Here is a 22,341-nt window from a genome sequence, read left to right as displayed (position 1 = left end):
CTTAATTGAAGTTCTCAAATTATTGAGTTTAACTTTTCTTTTGTGTGAAATGGTTTAAACTAAGCTGTATTACTGAATCTTGATGTACTTGTCTTCTTTCTGGGAACATTTCCAGGTCTATTCAATGTCATGAACTTTTTTCCTGTGTCAATTTCCCAGAAATATTGATCACACTATATCTTTGAAAGCAATATGATTACATTACACATTTTGTTCAAATTTCCAATCAATAACTCTTAACAGTTGATGCTTATCATGTAAGTATTTGTATTCTGTATTCTTCAAGCTGGTCAAGGCTAAACTCAGTGATTTTCCAAAGAATATTATGGCTGAACAATGAAGAGAATGGATTCAAAGCTTTTCAGCACTATACTCAATTGGCTCTTTCTGTTTTGTGTATGGACTTGTTCCATAAGGTTAAACATGTAATTATCAAACTCTATGTAACTTGCAGACTGATTCTTAGTACATAATACACTCTCACTCCTATTCACCTTAGATGAAATATGTTGCTGTTTTTTGTTCATGACTAAAGAGACAATGATTTAGCCCAATATGTATTGAACTAGGAGAGGAACTGTCTTTTTTACATATGCAGCATACAAAAACTGAACAGATAAAGGCAACCCACAAAAACAAACCTCTGGGATCCCCCTTAATGCCATAGGCCTACTTTTTCCAGGCACATTTAATATCTTTCAACGTTATAACTTGAATATTTCCATAGCCAAATTTGCTCAAATGAAAAATCATACAAAAAACAACTTGGCACTACGATACACTCGATGGCGGCGCCAGGGTATGGCTGGGGTAGGCTATACATACCAAGAAATGGCTTAGCCCCACCATGAAAAATGATATTAAAGTGGACCTATCATGCTATATTTGAGAAATATGTTGTAGGGCCATACCTACACAAAACATGTCTGTGAAGTTTTTTTTTTCAAAATACCAAACGGATCACTCATTGTAGCCATCCCTCATACTGCTCATACCCCTCTTTTGCAGCCCTGTTAGAGAAACGCGGATCTTGGATCCTTAATTGAAAAAAAAGAGGAGGCGGAGCTAATGCCTGATCAGAATTCTACCGGAGATAAATTTGGTTGTGATAAAACGACATCCTGTTTAAACCACGTCAAGGATTATTTCTGAAATAGTATGGAGCTCAAATGCTTTTTCTCTTGCAGGTTTATCACAAGGTGAGTTCCTTTTTGTATTTCCTGCTTTTGAAACATGTGCTCTCCAGTACAGGTTAGCTCTGAGTGTTAGCGAGGCTTGCTAATGTAAACAAAGACGAGATTACGGCCAAAACACGTCAGGCATTGTTTCTGATAGCAACTTTCTGTGGGTCCGCTGCCGACTTGACAGTTCGGATATAATCTGTATCCGCTCGTTGTACACCCGTTTTAAAAGATTTGGGTATGGAGGAAAAGAGAGGGTTTTATTTTCTGACGCTGCGTGAGTTCCCCGACGCACTGGGCACACATGTTTATGTATAAAAGACATCACAAAGTGCATTTTGCTTGATGGGTCCCCTTTAAATAAGCTACATGTTGAACATGGCTTGAGAAAATATTTACGGGTCGTATACCCAACACACAACTGATCCTGCTGTAACAACAAGTACACGTTACTGATGCAATATGGTTGAGACCATTCGGGCTTATGCTAGAAGAGGGGTGCAAGGAATAGTCTATGTAGTGGGGGAGTTTTATACACTAAAGGTGTGAAAATTCACTGGCGTTATAATAACTACGGTGGCCCTGAAGTGCAAGACACCACAGCATTTCAGAAAACAACAGCATTTCAGAAAACGCCGCAGCATTTCAGAAAACGCAACAGCATTTCACAAAACGCCACAGCGTTTCACAAAACACCGCAGCGTTTCACAAAACGCCACCGCGTTTCACAAAACGCCACAGCATTTCACAAAACGCAACGTCATTTCAGAAAACACAACAGCATTTCACATTGGACGGAAAGGGTATTCCTTAGGGAGAACACTTCTTGTTTGTGATTGGACAGAGCCAGCCATAGAAGCACTGCTGTGGTTGTTTTTGCTGCCAGTCAAGAAATGACGCTGCGTGATTGGCCCAACACATCAGCCGAGCCGTTAGCTGTTAGCACCTATGGTTAGCACACACTCAGAGCTCACAGCTCCTCATATCTGTTCAGAAACTGGACAAAAGTTAAACATATACAAAACACAGACTGTCTATGTCATTTTGAATACAGTCGCTGCTTTATTTATGTCTGTATGACGTTGTTGTGAGTGTGGACGGAGCAGCAACAGGTTAGTTAGTCTGATCGATCCGATTCCGATAGGATTTACATGGAGATACGGCCCGCCCCCTCTCCAGCGTCTTGTTTGAATGACAGGAGTAAACACAGAATTAATGCTTTATTAATTCATGGTTTTTAAGGGGCTTATCTCCATGTAAATACTATGGTAGACTACCCAATATTCGCATCGCTCTAATCGCTCGAGTTTCACCGTGGCTGTCAGCTGTGTTTGGTCCGTTTGCTCCTGTCATTCAAACAAGAGGCGCTGGAGAGGGGGCGGGGCGTATCTCCATGTAAATCCTATGGGAGATACCAACTACAACAAAATGAACATATTTGACCGTGATTTAATTGTAATACACGTTTCAAAGTGATGCCGAAGTAACTACATACTGATAACCAGGGCCGGACTGGGACAATAAGTCAGGCCGGGAATTATACACCCAGCCAGGCCACTACCAGTTTTTTGTGCCATTTTGCTGGATTTATTTGTCAATTTTTACAGCGTTGCTGCCCGTAGTGATAGCCCTCTAAATCTACTACCCAAAAATAAACATATGGACATGGGTTACTATTTAAAAAAATGTGCAAATCTATTTAGGAACCTATGTGAACATATTTTAAGTGGGGGTGGACCTCAACTCCTCTAGGGGGGTCCGGGGGCATGAACCCCCGGTAAGATTTTGTTTTAATGTTGGACTTAAATGCATCAATCTGGTGCACTTTGAGGGGGAAATAAAGAGACTACACCCATATGAAACATAACTGTATACATTTAAATAATCATAAAATCATAAAAACATGGCCATAACCAATAACATACCATATCCAATATGGAAAAACATTGAAACTTGTGAATCAGCCTCTCCTGTCTCCCTCCTCTCCCCCTGCTCCTCTTTGAGGCAGAAGCAAAGACTAGTTTTAGCTCTCAACAAGTTTTAATAGTTTATCTTGCCTTTTTTCACCTAGTTAACGTTTTTATTTTTTATTCTTCATGCATATTTTACTAATCACTCCCCCCTCAAATGGAAATATGTGTTTACATAAATGGTGACCAAACCGTTTGAGACCCACTGGGATAACTTAGACTAAGTTAACTATCTAAACACTCAGAGAGTCCTTTACCTCACCTGAGCTGAGGTTATCAGTCTCTCAGTCTGACAGGAGAGGACTCTCCCTCCACCTTGTTGTTGAAAAAGCTCCTTATATCCGTTAGCACAGCTAGCTAGCACCAGATGCTAACAACAACAACAATACACGTAACCGGTGCGCGCGCTTTTTCTCACTCGCTCGCGCCACACATAACACACACCCACCCGAGCTTGAATGACACACAGAGACCAATCGAGGGCATTAGTATGATCTGTATGAAAGTGGCCATGTCGGCAGGCCACATCATGTAGACAGCCAGTAACCCTCTGTGAGAAAGAGTCAGACCCACATTTGCGCAGCGTTGCGTTCACAATACATAGGCCTACATAAAAAATAAAAGTCCTCAGGCCAGCAGGCCACTTAGCAGGCCAGGCCATCGGGAAACCTCCCGGTCCTCCCGATGGCCAGTCCAGGCCTGCTGATAACGGTTAGTAAAAACCATGAATTAACGCTTTGACAAGTCTGCAGATAAGACGGCAGGCGAAAAGCTTTTAAAATGCGTGTTTTCTGAATGGAATCGGACCCATCAGGCTAAACTAACCTGTTGCTGCTCCGTCCACACTCACAACAACGTCATACAGACATAAATAAAGCAGCGACTGTATTCGCCATGACACAGACAGTCTGTGGTTTGTACATGTTTAACTTGTGTCCAGTTTCTGAACAGATATGAGGAGCTCTGAGTGTGTGCTAACGGCTGATGTGTTGGGACATATTTCGCTGTCGGGTGTTGACCAATCACGAAGCGTCATTTCGTGACTGGCAGCAAAAACAACCAATCACAGCAGTGCTTCTCTGGCTGGCTCTGTCCAATCACAAACAAGAAGTGTTCTCCCTAAAGGAATACCCTTTCCGTCCAATGTGAAATGCTGTGGTGTTTTCTGAAATGCTGTGGCGTTTTCTGAAATACTGCGGCGTTTTCTGAAATGCTGTAGTGTTTTGTGAAATGCTGTGGTGTTTTCTGAAATGCTGTAGAGTTTTGTGAAATGCTGTGGTGTCTTGCACTTCAGGGCCACCGTAAATATCAGCGTGGCCGCGGTCAGATCAAAATGCCTCCGAATGTAATTTGAATAGACCTACAGCCAGGGTTGGGTTGTAACGGAATACATGTAACGGCGTTACGTAATCAGAATACAAAAATCAAGTAACTGTATTCAGCTCGCGTTACATTTGAAAAACGAGTAATCTGATTACAGTTACTTTCGTAAACCTGAAGTGAATACATTTTGGATTACTTATTGGAATTATTGGTGGAATGATTTCCTCACAACATTTAATATTCATTACTAAAGGTACAGCCGAATCATCAAAGCCCACAAAACCTATTACCGCCGCAGATGGACCAAAAAAGCGTTTGAAAAAAAATCGCGGGTCCGCTCGCTCAGTGAAACAATAACAACGAAACATGGAGGAACAAAAGTCTGAATTTAAATCGCGTGTGCGTGTGCGTGTGCGTGTGCGTGTGCGTGTGCGTGTGTGTGTGTGTGTGTGTGTGGTTAAAACACATCAGCCTGCGGTCGCTCTTTAGCCTTACTAATGATTCTGAAGGTAAGATCTGCAGAGATTTCATGAAGTGAAGGAGGTTTTCCTTCGATAAAACAGCTGCGGGCAGCAGATACTGTGAGTGTCACGGACATGAATTCACAGATCAAGGCAGACTGGTGCACACACTCTCCTTTTTGCCCTTTCCGGTGCTTAAACAAATATAGCTCTAAAACCCTGGCCGAAATGTCCTTAAAATGAAGTCCGAGTTTGACATTTTAATTCATGTCCTGCCAACACTTGGGCCAAGCTGGTTGTGTACATCATCATCTTACTTGCAGTCATAAATAAACCCACCGGTAACCAATACCAATTACAAACTGGTCGTGTCGTTTCCCCTTTTTACCCCTAGCAAAGAGGGAACGTAACACGTGGGGACTCGTCCGGGATCTCTAAATAGATTCCGGGGGTTATAGGTGGTGTTATTGTGGCTGAAAACTGAGTAAAACGTGTGGGCGGTACACTCAGGTATGGCATCGTTCACTTTAGAATCGTTCTTGGTTTGGCCGTCCTATGAGGAGTTGGACCGGTTGTAAAAAGGACGACTTACTGGAGATAGCGCGGCACTTCGGTCTTGAGGTGAGCCGGCAGATGTTAACAAAGAGTTGAAAGCAGTGGTAGTGGATGAGATGGTGAAGAAGGAATTACTAGTACTGGCTGTACCTGTTGAGCTCCCAGTGTCTGATGTGTTAGCTGAAGACCCGTTAAGTCAGAGGCAGGCGGCAAAGTTTATATGTACCGAGGAAAAGAGTGATGACAGCGAGGGGGGCGAGTCGTGTGAAGCACGGTTCCTGCCGCCTCGCGGAGGTCCACCCTCTTCTGTGGGCAGCACAGATTCCCGGGAAGGGAATAAACTAAAAATCCGTCTCGCCCGGCTTCAGTTAAAGGCTAAAGACAGGGAGCAAGACAGGCAGTTCCAGTTGGAAATCCGGAAAATCGAGGAAGACAAGGAAGTCCGGATACGTCAGCTGAGCTAGACTCCGAGCTGCGCGCCTCCGGTGCTTTTGGCCATGTCGGAGGAAGCCTTCCACTTTCTTCTCATCCACCTGCCTTCAATGTAGGAACATTTTTTGCGTTAGTGCCGGTTTTCCGTGAGGCTGAAGTGGACGCCGATTTTGGTGCGTTTGAACGCATGGCAGTGGCATTACAGTGGCCGGCTGAGGCCTGGGCTCTGTTAGTGCAGTGTAAACTTCACGGGAGAGCTCAGGAGGCGGTTGCTGCTCTTTCACTGGAGGACATCCTAAGTTACAACCTGGTGAAGCGTGCCATACTTAGGGTGTATGAGTTAGTTCCTGAGGCTTATCGGCAGAAGTTCAGGAGTCACAGAAAGGGGGCTAATCAAACACATGTCGAGTATGCCAGGGAGAAGGGGATGTTGTTAAAGAAATGGATTGAGTCATGTGACGCTGCAGAGTACTCTGCCTTGAAGGAATTAATCCTGATGGAGGAATTTAAGAGGGGATTACCTGACCGTATTGTGGGGCACCTAAATGACCAGAAAGTGCAATCTCTCTCCGCAGCTGCTGTGCTGGCAGACGAATATGTGCTAATGCATAAAACTGTGTTTTCTCCGGCTATTGCTGAGAACTCTCGCCGCATGCCGGGTGCACCTGTTGGTCAGTCAGCGAGAGTATTTACGAGGAACAAAGAGGAGAGAGAATGTCACTATTGTCATCAGCTTGGGCATCTTATTGGTAATTGTATGATTCTGAAGCGGAAGGAGCAGCCACCCAACATGACTTGGCCGAAAGGCATCGGCTTAATCAATACCAACCCACTCATTACTCCCGCATCTGACAATGATGAGGAAATAGATCCCTGTTTCAGGCCTTTTGTGTTCGATGGGTTGATATCATTAACAGGTGAGTCAGACGATCAGAGACCCGTCCACATCCTACGAGACACTGGAGGTTCACAGTCAGTGATTGTGGCCTCGGCTCTGCCATTCTCAGACCAGTCAGCGTGTGGGTACGGATCACTATTATGTGGCATTGAAATGGGTTACGTGCCCCGTCCCGTACACAATGTACACATACAGTCGAAGTTAATTACTGAATTTTTCCCTGTTGCTGTGTGCCCATTATTACCCATACGGGGTATAGCTTTCCTAATGGGAAATTACATCGCAGGAGGTAAGGTAACTCCTGCACTTGAAATATTGGATTCTCCTCAGACTGTGTTGTCTGAGGCCACAAATGCTCACATTTTCCCCATTTGTGCTGTCACTCGCGCGCAGGCGCGTAAGAGTGACTCGGAGGTGTCTCTAAATGATACTATGTTTGGGACCCTGTTTACAGATGACATAATGCCGGAAGAAAAACCAGCAGTGGTGATTTCCGCGTTCCCTGCTGAAACCGCTGCGCGAGCGCAAACTGCCAGCCCAGCCGGTGACGGTTCCACACTCCCGGTAACCCGAGAGCGTTTACTCGCCGCGCAGAGGGCGGATCCGACGCTTGTGAAGTGTTTCGAGCAGGTGGTGAGTAATGACAAAGCAAGGGGTGAGAAGGTGGCTTATGTGTTGGATAAGGAGATATTAGTGCGCCAATGGTCCCTCACTGCTACTGCTGAAGCTGACTGGAGTGTAGTGCATCAAGTAGTCGTGCCGGTGCCATACCGTCAACATGTGCTATCTGTAGCGCATGAAAGTTAATGGTCGGGACACTTGGGCGTGACAAAAACCTATCACATAATTCTGAAGCATTTCTTTTGGCCAGGTTTAAAGAAAGATGTCTCTAGCTTCTGCCGCTGCTGTCATGTGTGCCAGGTTGTCGGTAAGCCTAATCAAAAAATTCCGCGGGCTCCGTTACATCCCATACCGGCTATAGGTGAGCCCTTTGACCGGGTGTTGATAGACTGTGTTGGCCCTTTACCACGTATGAAAACAGGTCAACAGTATTTGCTCACAATAATGTGTACGTCGACTCGTTTTCCGGAAGCTATTCCGCTGCGTAGCATTACTTCTGCTGCTGTAGTTAAGGCCTTGACGAAGTTATTTTCTACATTTGGAATTCCGCGAGTAATCCAGAGTGACCAAGGGACACATTTTAAATCTAAATTGTTCAAACAGGTCCTACAAACACTGCAGGTTAAACATGTGATATCCAGTGCGTATCATCCCGAGTCGCAGGGGGCGTTAGAATGGTGGTATCAGACTTTAAAAAGCATGCTGCGAAAGTACTGTATGGAAACAGAGAATAATTGGGATGAGGGAATTCCCTTCGTTTTGTTCGCAGCCCGTGAAGCTGTTCAGGAGTCATTAGGATTCAGTCCCGCGGAGCTCATTTTCGGCCATACGCCCCGCGGGCCACTAAAAATCTTACATGATGAGTTCCTTTCGGCTGATATACCTTCAGATAAAAACGTATTGGATTACGTTAGCCAGTTCCGTGAGCGTTTGCACCGAGCAAATTCACTCGCTAGAGAGTCGCTCTCCGCTTCACAAGCGGTCATGAAGCGAAACTATGACCGTGCCGCTGTCCCTAGGCACTTTGAAATAGGTGACAAGGTCCTCGCACTATTACCTATCCCCGGCTCTGCGCTCTCAGCCAAATTCCTCGGTCCGTACGAAATCCGTGATTGTCTCAGTGACATGTTATTTGTACTCCGGAGAGACGGCGTAAAACGCGCGTCTGTCATATTAATATGTTGAAGCGCTACCATTCCCGCGCCGCCGCTGATAGCCAGCCTGCCGGCTCGGAGAATCAAAGAGTTGCTGTTTCGGCGTTAATAGTTACAGATAGTTCCGGCCCTTCTGACGACGGTTTGGTGATGCGTTCACATCACCAGCCGGGTGCTCGGTTATGCAACTCGGAGATGGTAAAGATATTGCCCACTGTGTTAGGTCATCTGCAGGAGGCCCAGCAGCGTGACATAACCCAGTCTGTGGATCGTTTCCCGAGCCTTTTCCATGATGTCCCGACACAAACTAATGTGATAACGCATGACATTGATGTAAAAGGTGCGAGGCCAATTAAACAACATCCGTACCGCGCCAATCCCACCAAACGCGCACTTATGAAGCAGGAGGCTGAGTATCTTGTAAATAACGGCTTGGCTACCGAGAGCTCTAGCCCGTGGTGCTCCCCGTGCCTGGTAGAGGCTAAATCGGATGGGTCTACGCGCTTCATCACTGACTACCGCAAAGTGAACGCTGTTACGGTGTCCGATTGTTATCCTTTGCCACGAATGGAAGATTGCGTTGACAATTTAGGTTCCGCTAAATATGTCAGTAAGCTGGACCTACTTAAAGGTTACTGGCAGGTACCTTTAACGGACCGTGCCTCACAAATTTCCGCTTTCGCAACACCTGACTGTTTCCTGCAGTACACAGTCATGGCGTTTGGCATGTGTAATGCACCTGCTACGTTCCAGCGATTGGTGAATACTGTCCTCTCCGGAATAAGTAACTGTAATGCTTATTTAGATGATCTCATTGTGTACACGCCCACCTGGGAGATGCACATGAAGATCCTGGGGCAGGTATTCACCCGGCTCGCACAGGCGTCGCTTACTTTGAATCTGGCCAAATGTGAGTTTGGTAAAGCTACTGTCACATATTTAGGGAAGCAGGTTGGGCAAGGCCAAGTCCGACCAGTGGAAGCTAAGGTTACTGCGGTGGCTGAATGTGCGGTGCCCGGCACCAGGAGTGATCTCCGCCGTTTCCTAGGTATGGCCGGTTACTACCGCAGTTTCTGCCGTAATTTTTCCACTGTGGCCCAACCCCTAACTAATTTGATAAGTCCCAAGGTGGACTACGTTTGGACCCCTGAGTGCCAGCATGCCATTTGAGTGTGTAAAGACACTCTTAATTCACGCTCCTGTGCTCGCTGCTCCCGATCTTGCTAAACCCTTTAAACTCGAGGTGGATGCTAGTGCAGTGGGGGCCGGTGCTGTTTTTACTGCAGGAGGATGCGGATGGAGTTGATCATCCTGTCTGTTATTTTTTCCCGTAAATTCAACAAACACCAGGTCCGCTACTCTACTATCGAAAAGGAGACCCTTGCTTTGTTGTTAGCTCTCCAGCACTTTGAGGTTTATGTCGGGTCCAGTTCTTTGCCGGTTGCAGTGTTTACCGATCATAACCCCATTGTCTTTTTGTCCCGCATGTACAACCACAATCAGCGTCTCATGCGGTGGGCTCTGATCGTCCAGGACTACAACCTGCAAATCTGCCACAAGAAAGGGTCAGAAAATGTGTTCGCAGATGCGTTGTCCAGGCTGGAATGATGTGTTCTATGGTTAGGGTGTGCTATGCTTCACAAAAACCCTGTTGGGTTTGTGTTTTAAGGGGGGGGGGGGGTGTTACAGCCGCTGCTACCTTGTGCCTTTAACTGTGTGTATGCAAATGAGCTGTGCCTTCTGATGTTGTGAGTGGCCGTCCCGACCTCGCAACATTCGCGGGGATTGGACAGACGTCACTCAAGCCCTGCCCGCTGCTGCCACGTCATCCGGAGGAGGAGGATAAAGGCTGGGCACGAACATCCGTCTGGAGGCCCTGTATTTTGTGACAGATGCCTCAACCCTCTACTTGTGACAAAGCCCTCATCCTGTGATTCTGTAGACTGACTAGCAGTGTGTATTCTGTGATTCTGTAGACTGACTAGCAGTGTGTATTCTGTGCTTCTGTAGACTGACTAGCAGTGTGTATTCTGTAGGGTTCTGTGCGAGCACACTGGTTAGCAGTGTGTTGTGGTATTCTGTGTTTAGTGTAGGGTTTGTGTGTGTGTGTTGCTTAGACCCAGGATAGCTTAGCGCCTGTAGATCAGCATTTGTGTATATTGCTTAGACCCCGGTGATTAGCACCGGTTGATCAGCAACAGCTGTGTTTCCACACAGTCCCGTTTTGTTATTGTTTTGTTTCCACTTTAGAAGTGAGATTTTCTTTCCTTTTGTATAGCGGGGCAACTCTCTTTTGGAGACCCCTTTTGTTGGATAGTGACAGCTTGACCCGTTGTTGGGCCAAGCTGGTTGTGTACATCATTTTGCTTACTTGCAGTCATAAATAAACCCACCGGTAACCAATACCAATTACAAACTGGTCGTGTCGTTTCCCCTTTTTACCCCTAGCAAAGAGGGAACGTAACAGTTATATATATTAACATTAATATATGTATACATTGGGATACTTCAAGTCAAGCAAGAAAAAGTTTTCTTTGAGAATTAAAAGGTGAGTCATTTCTAAACAAATGATCATTTGGGGGAAGGTAGTATTCCTTTATCAGATGTCCTGTCCTATTCAAATGTGTTATTTTTATAGCTTTGACCTAATGGAAACTCAAGGTAAGGGAAAAAGGTAAATGTTTCAGTTCATTTAAGTTGTATTCAGTGTGAGAAAATATCCACACACGTGAATATTAGTTGTGTTGCTATGATGTCATCCTTTAACTGCATAAACACGTGCCATGCAGGCCATCCCTATTATATATGTTAAGAAAGAAAGAAAGATTCAGGGGCTATACTCCAACTCACATGGCCATTAAAGGTTACATTATAATTGACAGTATCTTTCAAAGACAAAAGTCACACAAAATTAGTAAAATTCTACTGATAGGACAGATGGACACAGTTGAGGACAGTAGGACCTTCATATGAAGTAAAGATACTCGTTTTATACTCAACAGGAGTTAACAACAGTTTTATTTATACAGAGACTATAGACAACTTTAATCTGCATATGGATGTCGTCCACCTGGGCCCTCTGTTCAGTCTCCCCAATCTTAGACTGGACTTCCTGTTGAGAAAATATTTAGCAACGTTAGTCTTATGGCAAGTTTTGAACAAAACGTCAAGACAAATACCATAAATAAATACTCATTAACCTTGGTCAGCAATGGAAACATCCGATGCATTGTGGGCATTTTGTTGCGATGGATCCATTATGATCAGGGGTCCCAACACAGAAGTGTGCATGAAGCCGTTGGATTCTGAGGTGGAAGAAAACAATAATAACTTCATAATGAAAAAGACTACATTAAAAAAAGCATACAAGTTAGCATAAAAGCGATACCCCATTCGTCTCCTCTCTTGGAGCGAGTGTTGCAGGTCCTAGAACAGCAGTCACACATGGAGCTCTGCATGGGGTCATCCAGGAGTTCCCATCTGAGGAGGCAGCAATCGTTAAGGCTCAAATACATCAGCATGGCTTTACAACATTTTGTATACACAGAAGAAAAAAGCCGTTATAAAATGGTGTGATGTTTCTATAAAAAACTAAAACTGGTAAAATTATAAATATCAAGTTAATGACCAAAAGATATCTTTCCATCTACAGTGCAGAACAAGGTTAGCATTTTACAAAAGCTCAGGGCTTTTTTTATTTTATAAATCTCATTAGGTGGCTAATCATTTGAGTGCCCCTCCTTTTAAAACAAATATATTGTTATTCTCAAATATTTTACAATTATCATTCGTCACAATTGGTTGTCTATACTTTGTTAGTTAGCAGGAGATCATTTTTTATAGATATATAAAAGCACAATACTGATCAAAGTACATGCATTGATCTACTTCAAGTTGGATATGTTATGCTAAAATAAGCTAGCATCCTTGGCTAATGGTGCATACTTGTTGCACATGGCATCAGTTGCATTCATCATATTAAACTGCTGGCAAGAACATTTTCACATACTTCCAACATATCAAACTCTTCCCTTACCGTTCATTTTCCTTTACATAGTGGCAAAGCTTTCTTGCTCTCACTTAGAACTTCAGGATCCCATGCGAGCAGTTTGCAGTGAATGTACACCTGAGGAGCACATGAAACATACATGTTTGCTAGGAACCAAATATTCTTTAGAGCACTTTACATTTACCCCCTCACCTCCTCGCCGAGACCAAACTTGAAGGACTGCAGGTAGAGGATGATTGCAGACGAGTGGTACCGAGGGAGAAACCTGGAGTTTCCCTTCACACTGTCCAGGAGACACCTGAAGAAATTCAGATAAGCGATAAGGACTAAACTCCAGAAAACAATTAAAGAAATCAGAGACTGGATCTCACCCCTTATTGTAATGATGGGGTACACATTGCTGTTAGCCTGCAGCTCAGGCGTAGTGGCTGCCACACATTCCTCCATGAGCAGCAGCAATGGCTGATGGGACTTCTGCTCCACTGTTGCCCTTATTGGCATGAAGGAACCCAGGGGGATGACATTTGTCTCCGCTACCGCTGTCATTTGTTCTGTAAGGGGAAAAGTAAAAACGGCTTAGTGTGCATTTTTTGAGTGTTTTGCCTTTAGGAGCATGAGCCCTCACCATTTAGGAGCAGCATGTGGAACTTCAGCCCTCCTCGGCCTCCGGCAACCCCTGACCCCGGGTTCAGGAAAGGAGGAAACCACCCCGTAGGTCTGAAATATATTAACAACATTCATCCCATATATCAGCTTTAAACTCGAATTTAAATAAGAAAGAAACTCCTACCTTGGATAAACGCACTCGATGGGATACACATAAGCTGCAGGACTCGACCTTGATCTGGGCCTGAAAGTCAGCTCATTTTTGTAGATGAGATTCTTCCCTTTCACCTGAAGAAAAAAGAAGCTCATTATGACATTGAAAAGGTTGAGAGGTATTTCGGTGAAACATGGCAGTTACATTACCAGTCTTTTAAAATTGCAGTCATCTAGTTTTTAGTTAAACTCAGCTATCCCCTCTCCCCTGGGCAGAGCCTTAAACCCAGATGGCATGCAGTTTCCGAGGAAGTGACGAGCTACATATTGTCACAGTCTCATGGGGATCTTCCATGTGATGCTTATGGAGTCTTTTTCACACTGTACTTTGATTTCTGCAAACAAATCATTATTATATATTTCCCTACATTCCCCAACAAAAGCAGATGTTTACATACATGTGCTAAGCATACCTGCATTGGCAACAGTCGTTGTAAAAAGAGCCACGACTATCACACCTAGGTAGAGTTGAGTCCCCATGACTGAATGATCTAGATCACACAGGAAGTGGCACCATTTGTAGACTCCCTGCCAATTTAGCTGAACGAGCAACACCTGTGTGAGAGCAGGGCAGCATCTGTCTACTTATACTGGGATGTCATTTCACATTCAATTTCATTGTAGAGTTTTCATTTGGATCATTTCTAGTAAACGTATTCAAGTACATTTTTATTTATGCTGTGGTGTTTTGTGAAATGCTGTGGTGTTTTGTGAAATGCTCTTCAGGGCCACCGTACCAAAGCATATCTCTCTGTCCCAGCAACATCAGTACCAAGCAAGAGAGTTTTTTCCACAGCAGGGGATATTGTAAACACCCCAAACATCCCAGCTTCTACCTGGAAATGTGGACATGCTCATATTCCTAAAAGATAACCTTGATGATGCTGAGTGAGTGAGTTAGAGTTGAGTTACTTAAAAACTAAAGTGAAACTTGATTTATTCTTTGCAGGGTCTGATTATTATATTGTTGACACTTTAAAATACTATTATCCTACTAAAATGCTGTACAAATCCGATTTATTATTTAATAAAGAAAAAAAATTAATCTAAAAAAAATTTTTTAAATAAAAATTCACAATGTTTTCCCTTTATTTTTCAATATCGCGATAAATATCGTACCGTGGACTTTTTATCGCGATATTATCGTACCGTGAGTTTTTGGTATCGTTAGATCCCTAGAATATACTTAAAGTAAAGGTACTCATTTGCAGATTGGCCCATTTCAGAAAAATATATATTATATGTTTTGATTATAATTATTGACGCAAGTGTTATCAAAGTTGGTATTATATCTTAAGTACAGTACTTGAGCAAATGTACTTAGTTACTTCCCACCTCTGTTTACACATTATAGTGTAAATATGGGAGTGGCAGTGGTTAACAACTATCTTGTGTTGAGAAGAACAAACAAATATCATTTGAATTTGATCTCCAAATAGAGTTTAAAATTACAACAAATTGGGGTTAAAGTACCTACTCTGCAAACATAGTTAAATGTACACTATGTGGTGTAGACCCATTGACACAAGGTGTTGAAATCAAATCTGAGTGTTCATTTGGGTATGCTGATTTTGCTTTGATATAACATTAAAATCACTCTGTTTGCATAAAGTAAGAAAGGTCAAAGCAGCACAATGAAACAACCCAGAGGTTGAACCTGGAACAATACGCATGTTCTCTTTGGATGAGATCAACACTGTCAAAATACTACATTAAAAGTAAAATACATGCATGTTGTGATTATAATCAGAAACAGGTACTCAAAGTATCAAAATGAAAGGTAATCAATACTTACTCCTTAAGTCTATATGTTATGATATAATTTGTATCACCCTGTAATGATTCATTTTGTATTCACAATTAACTGTTAACAGTACTTTACTATAAAGATGTTTTACAGTAAACAGCTTTACTTTTGGTTAGAGTTTAACACTGTAAGGATGGTATGATTATGCATGCAAAACTAATCTCAAAACACAAGACACAGCAGGGCAGGAAGGACACCAGAACCGTTTCTCAGTTCTCCAATACAGAAATAAAAGGGTTTTGTTTGAAGATCTGTTTAGCTCGCTAGCGTCAGGAGCATTGTGACTACTAGTGGAGCACGTGCTGTGAACTGCGAGCGCCAGCCTCGCAGCGGCTGGTAAACTGACTCACTAAAAAGAGCCAGAATACCCATCACTAACGTAAAGAGATAGTATCTATAAGGGACGGCTCAATTAAAAATTGAGCCGCCCCGAGACCCTAAATCATAACAAGTTCCTCCCGCATGATTATCAATAGGGGCGAGATCTTTTTGTGGAGCCGCAAGACCGAGGGCCATTGATGCTCATTTTGTCTTTCTTCTATTCACGAATAATCACACCAACAGTTGTCTCCTTCTCCAAGCTGCTGTCTGATGGTCTTGTAGCCAATCCCAGCCTTGTGCAGGTCTACAATCTTGTCCCTGCGGTCCTTAGACAGCTCTTTGGTCTTGCCCATGCGGAAGAGGTTGGAATGTGATTGATTGATTCTGTGAACATGTGTCTTTTATACAGGGTAACAAGTTGATATTAGGAGTACATTCTTAAGGCTGGCGTCACACTGTCCCGAAATTGACACCAGATGGACACCACGAATATGGAATTGTGAATTTCGCACGAAGATGGCCCGAACTTGGTCAACAGCCAAGCAACAGCTGAAGCAAGTACGATGCCTACAGAAGGCCAACACGATGGCACCCGAACCACACACGAAAAGATGGTCGTAGACCTTTACTGATGATTTAGAAACAGGGGTGGGGAACCTTTTTCCTCTCAAGGGCCATTTCAATTTTTTCAACATCCTTCGAGGGCCCGTACAAATTATTGACGTCTGCTTCAAAATACTAAAATCACAGCCCATTAATTTGGCCTTTCTTTCATGCTGTGCAAAGAAAAAGCAACCTCTTAATCCAGATATTTTACCATGATTCGCGCATGCATGCACGTGCACAGTTGTGGCATGACCACCAAAACAGAAATATATGGACACAAGATGTGTGCAATTTAGTTCCTATCCATGCGAACATGATTTAAGTGGAGGGGGGGGACCTAACCTCCTAAAGTGGGGTCTGGGGGCATTTTCCGGGGGGGAAGATTTTTTTTTTAATATTGAAGTTAAAAGCATCAATCTGGTGCACTTTGAGAGCAACATGAGGAGATCTATAGATACATCTCTCAACACCCATGAAACAGAACTGGAAGCGGATTTTATTTTTCTTTATGGGTATTTTACAAATCACTCCCCTTTCAAACTGTATTCTTGTTTATTAACAACTTTTTTTTACTGTCATATAGTATTTATACCCGTTTACTTTATTCTCTTATTTTGTTATAACTATAATGATCATATAAAGATGTGCCTTTACCTCACTGGTTGGAGAAGAAGCTTCTTATATTCGTTAGCATAGCTAACTAACCAGATGCTAATAACAACAACGTTATTGACTGTATGATCAGAATGACAGATGATCAGATCGCCACTGGGCTTTCAACTAAAGACACAGCCAAGCAAATACTGCGGCATGTGTACGGCTCCTTATGGCTACTGACATTTGTGAAGTCCCGGCCGGAGCGGCGTTCTGGTGCTCTGCTCTCCGGCAGCTCTAAACCCAAGCGGCAAACTGTGGGGTAGAGCCGGGAAGCCAATACGGAAGTGCCACACACTGCAGTTCTTATATTGGCCGATAGGCGATGGCTGCAGAAAGGAGCAATTTCCATAGACCCCCATGTTAAAATGCCCAATTTTACAGCAGAAAAAAACATGTTTCTACCCCTGGCTCCATACATTTTATTATCGATATAGTTAGATTCCACCTTCATGATTATGGATCTGTGAGTGAATTGTTTTCTAACGCGACCCTTTTATTTATATTAGGTCTTAAAGTTTGTGCATAAATTAGGGCGTGGTCACATTGAGTGACAGCTCTGTCAAGTGCCTGCCGCTGTTAGCTTCTTGTCTCTCTGCTACCTGCTCCGTGAAGCTACAGGGACTCTGCCTGCTCAGCTCATCCAGGAAACACAACTTGTAGCCGGCCGTGGTAGTTTGTTCTTCATGCTTATATATCGGACTATTGTGACTCGCTCTGCGGTTAAAACAGACGGTGCATGAATGCGGTAAGTGAAATTCGAGTGCTTTATTTATGTGTTAATGATTTTAATCAGCTACGTAATTAATGGTAAGGCTTGGGTTAGCATGTAAGCTAGTGGTAGCTAGTAGCTACATCGGTGCTAACGATGCTAATCGTTGCCTCCAAGTTAAAATCATAGACTGTATATATAAAGGTTAAAACGAAATAGACAAGTGTTAAGCGTTAAGTGGGATAATACTGTTGAACAAACGGCTTCTGTTTGAGGTTGATAAAATAAGGTTACATTCTTAGAGATATTTTATTATGTAGGTAGAACCAGTGCTTGAATTGGAATGAAAAAGGTGCCAGTACTCTAAAATCAGCAACTTTTTCAAGTCAATTTTATATATACAGCCCACAAACAAGAATTTGGCTACTATAATGCTGGTGGGTTTGTCTCTTTACTACTGTATATTTTAGAAAGGTTCACTGTACTTAACATTTTTTATGATAGGCAGCGGATATGGCTAAAGCTCAGTAAGGTCAATATTAACTGAAAATATAGCAATCAAAGTCTAGATCTTCTGCTGAAGACACATGAAGCAGAGACCTTTCAGGTGAGAGCCCCTCTGGTGGTGTTCAACATTAATGACAAGGAAACAAAGCTCTGGTCAGAAGCATTTTTATAAAAAGCTTTAACAAAATTAAGTATTTCTGTACATTTTGAATGCAATCTAACTTTCCAACTCAGAAAACGAAAAACGAAAAAGTGCCAAAAGTCTTCTCACATGGCTGAGCTGCTTTGCAATATACTTCACCACTGAAGAATACAAATATGTATAAAGTAAACTATGATGCAATCTAACTTTCCAACTCAGAAAAATGATAAAGAGCATGAACAAAGAACATGTAAAAACAAATGCAAAATTTGCACAATCTAAAATGAGAAACTGTAACTGCAAGTAACAAAGTCTGAGCCATGGTAAAGAGTTACATTGAACACCAAGCTGATCAGATAACTCCCTGGTTGGTCTGAAGTCCTTCTATCTCCAGGATATCGGCAAATTATGCCAAAAGTATTCTCACTGGGTGAGCTGCTTTGCAATATACTTCACATTGTTAGAAAAGGCTCCAGAAGGCCTTGGGGACATCAGTATCAGGGGCTGGAGCTGGACAGGCTCTTTCATCAGCACTTCTTCTTCCCTTTGCCAGCCAGGACCTCACATACTGTTCCGGATTGAACTGTCCTAGTGATGGTCCATTACATTTAATGAAAACCAGGCTGGACAGTCGGCTGACAGAGAGAGCATTCCTTTTTGCAGTAAGGATATCGTTCATGCAGCTGAATGCCCGCTCACACTCACTAGTGGAGACAGCGATGGTTTGGACTGCTTTCAGTAGAGGCTCCATGGCAGCAGGTGTACGGGATGCCCTGGTTTCCTTGTATTCGCGAAAGCCCTGAACAGTCTCTCTCCTGTCCACTTTCAGCACTTCGCACAAACGTAGCACCTCTACGTCCCCATACTGTACGTCTAACTCCTCTTCAGGCCAACTTCCAGGATGGATAACTTTCATGTCCTGGATTAGCTGATTGTCCCGGGCCTCCCGGCCATGTAATGGGATTTCTCTTGTGCTGACATGAGAGGAGGTTGTGGAAGTCATTCTGTGTCTCAGATTCTCTACCATACTGCGGAAAAACTGACCTGCATGAATCTGTACAAGCCTGCCATTCTCACGCAGGGCAACACCCTTAAGGACTTCTCAGCTAGAGCTGTATGAACTGTAGTCATGTGTGGGCCAGGCATGGTGACCATGGATTCAAAAACTCGTATTTCTCGAGTTAAGAGCCTATCTGCTGTAGGCAGTGTCATCTCTCTTTTTTGGAGTTGCCGAGAGAGGTCGCTGAGCTCTGTGAGCGCATCGTACATCAGTCCCAGATTGCTGACAAACGTTGCAGATGTGAGCACATCATCCAGGCCCTTGTCTCTGGAATCCCTGCTCGTGTCGTTTGCAGCATTTGTGAAGTGATCATGAAGCACTCGGTAGTTTTCCCAGACTGCTCTGACGCTCCTTTCACTTGAAGCCACCCAGCGGATGGACAAAACACGCCCTATCACCAGGAGACGCTGTCCGACTGCTTGCGCACACTGCGCTAACTGCCTCTGATTTTTGGGGGAGGCATGGAACAAGGAATAGAGTTTGTCAAAAAAGATCTGGAAATGATTGAGCCCTGAGACCTCCTTGACCACATCCCCAACTGCCAGCTCTAGACGATGATTGGAGCAGTGCCACACAAACAGGCTTGGGAATTTACTACACAACTGGGTAGCAACGCCTGTTCTCTTCCCTAGCATGACTGAAGCCCCATCACATGCAAAAGAAACGAAACACTGACCTAAAAAGTCCTCGTTAAAATCTCTTCCAAGACACTCCATTAACGCCTTTGTGATGTCATCAGCCGTTGTTCCATCCAACTCGATCAGCTCCCAAAAAAACGTTTCGGGCTCAGCATCAGCTAATGCTGAGCGTAGACACACAACAAGCACTGTTTTACCACTAATAGTGGTAGATTCATCGACCAAAACACAGAGTTTTCTTTGGTTTTCTGTAATGTCTTTTGCCATTTTTTTCTTCAGCTCATGAGCTATGTGGTCGATGATTTCGCCACAGGTTTTATTGGAGTGCAAAACCCTGCCCACGTTCAGCCCATTCAGTTTCTGTACATTCAAATCAATTGGCATATCTGTGAATGGCCGGCTATGTTTGCCAATTTTATATGCCGTTCGAAAAACTCTGATAGTGGTGTCTAATTCAGATGTATGCATAGACTGCACTTGATGTTGAATAGTTTCACGTGAAGCAGATGTAAGGATGTCAGCAGCTTTTACATGGGCTTGTGATTCTTTATGTTCTTTGATTTTTTTTCTCAGGCTAGCTTGTTGTTTGCCCTTGTCAACACCGAAATGAGACACTGCACACTCACCCCATTCAGTTGACAGTTTCAGTCCTTGTCCAGTGTGTATTCCCAAAGATTTGACATCTCTGCATATCCGACATCCTAGCTTCTTATCTTTAAGAAGGAGCCATGCATTGGTCTTGCAAAAATATTGCACCTGGTCCGTTGTCCAGCAGTCAGGTGCATCGCTTTGCCCGGTGTTGGTGGTGGCAGTTGAGCCAGCAGCAGCTAACATTAGAGGCTCTGGAGGAGGCGGCGGAGCTAGTGCTAATGCTAATGCACTAGAACTTGGAGCAGGAGGATCAACCAAAGAAAGCTCCCCATCAGACACAATTTCCAACACAGGCACAGCATTCTCTGTATTTGAAGTTTCTTCCGGCGACAACCGCTGTTTTGCACTTTTATTAATCCATGCTAACATTTTAAGAAATGCTAATTTGTGACATGACTTGCTTTCCTTCTCTCGGGGGCGTGCCTGTGTTCTATCACTCTACATAGCCACCCACTGGGGGAGTTGCACTGCATAAACACAACACACGTGCATCTAGGTATGTAAATTGTAAAGCATTAAAACATGGTTTTACTAACAGTTTTCAGTATGTTGTTACTTCGGCAATTATTATTATTATTTTGAAACGTGTATTACTATTAAATCACGGTCAAATAGGTTAATTTTGACATAGTCGTTTCCACCACAGTATTTACATGGAGAAGATAAGCCCCGCCCCCTCTCCAGCACGTTCTGTTTGAATGACAGGAGTAAACAGCTGACAGCCGCTGTGAAACTCCAGCGGTTAGAGCGATGAGAATGTCCGTTCGGCACCTCATGACGCATCTACTGAGTACCGGGCGGCTGTATATATATATATGGATGTATAATAAGAACGGCGGGAGAGTGTTGAGTACTGGCACGGTGCATGAGTACCGGAGTACCGCCAGCATGCCGGTACTGAGCAAGAAGTGCCGGTACTCCATGGGTCAGAACCAGAAGTGCCGGTACTGCGTACCGGTGAGTACCGGCCCAATTCCAGCACTGGGTAGAACTGTATGCATCTAAGGTTAATTTAAATTGGCTATGCTCAAGTATGTAGACAAGCTAATGTCGAAGTAGTGTATGTGAAATCAACCTCACAATAAGATGTGTGTATATTACAATTATGAATGTCATATTTCAAGATGATTACTTAGATATTAAAATAGGGTTGGTTGAGCTGGAGTTCATTATCGAGCTTACACGTTAACGTCACAGTCATCTGAAGAACGAACCCAAACCTTGTTGTTTTTATTAATTGCATTACCAAATGGGTATCAAATAAACAGTAAGCATTGGTAACACAACTTCCAAAGTTACAGTAAAATAAAAAGGACCCTAACTCGGACAATACACAATCCAACATGTTCAACAGAAGAGAATAAGTTATATTGTTTGTACACATGGTACTTTACATATATATATTGTTTGGCACACACATTGAATAACACCCAATTGTGACAGCCCAAAACCCAAACATGAACTCTCATCTCCGGCCCCTACGCGACAGGCTAAAGTAAATGTACTAAGTTTATACAGTATATATATGTTCACTTTTTAGTTACTGTGTCTGTACCTATGTACCCCTGATGTCAAGGTGTTGTGTGTATATAATGTGTGATGTAAATATACATTTTCTTGAATAAAGGACAACAGATATCTATATATCTACATTGAGAGTCAGTTGGCTAAAAAGTGTCTAAAATCAGGGAAATTACCATTCTGGCCAATAACCAATAATCCAACATGTGAGAAATCATTGAATAAATAATTCAAATAAATAATCTCTTTATTGGATATAGTTTATTCTGCATCGTGATTATCTTTTTAAAACAGAATAT

General features: G+C 43.2%; 1 pseudogene; it reads right to left on the bottom strand.

Annotated features, from left to right (window-relative positions):
• Nucleotides 1-11,565: 11,565 nt before the first annotated feature.
• LOC117545973 lies at nt 11,566-13,903 on the bottom strand (annotated as a pseudogene).
• Between the last annotated feature and the right edge of the window lie 8,438 nt (nt 13,904-22,341).

The sequence above is a fragment of the Gymnodraco acuticeps genome, unplaced genomic scaffold, assembly GCF_902827175.1.
Source record: "Gymnodraco acuticeps unplaced genomic scaffold, fGymAcu1.1, whole genome shotgun sequence".
NCBI lineage: Eukaryota > Metazoa > Chordata > Actinopteri > Perciformes > Bathydraconidae > Gymnodraco > Gymnodraco acuticeps.
The sequence above is the reverse complement of the archived record's forward strand: the minus strand, read 5'-3'. Positions and strand labels throughout refer to the sequence as shown.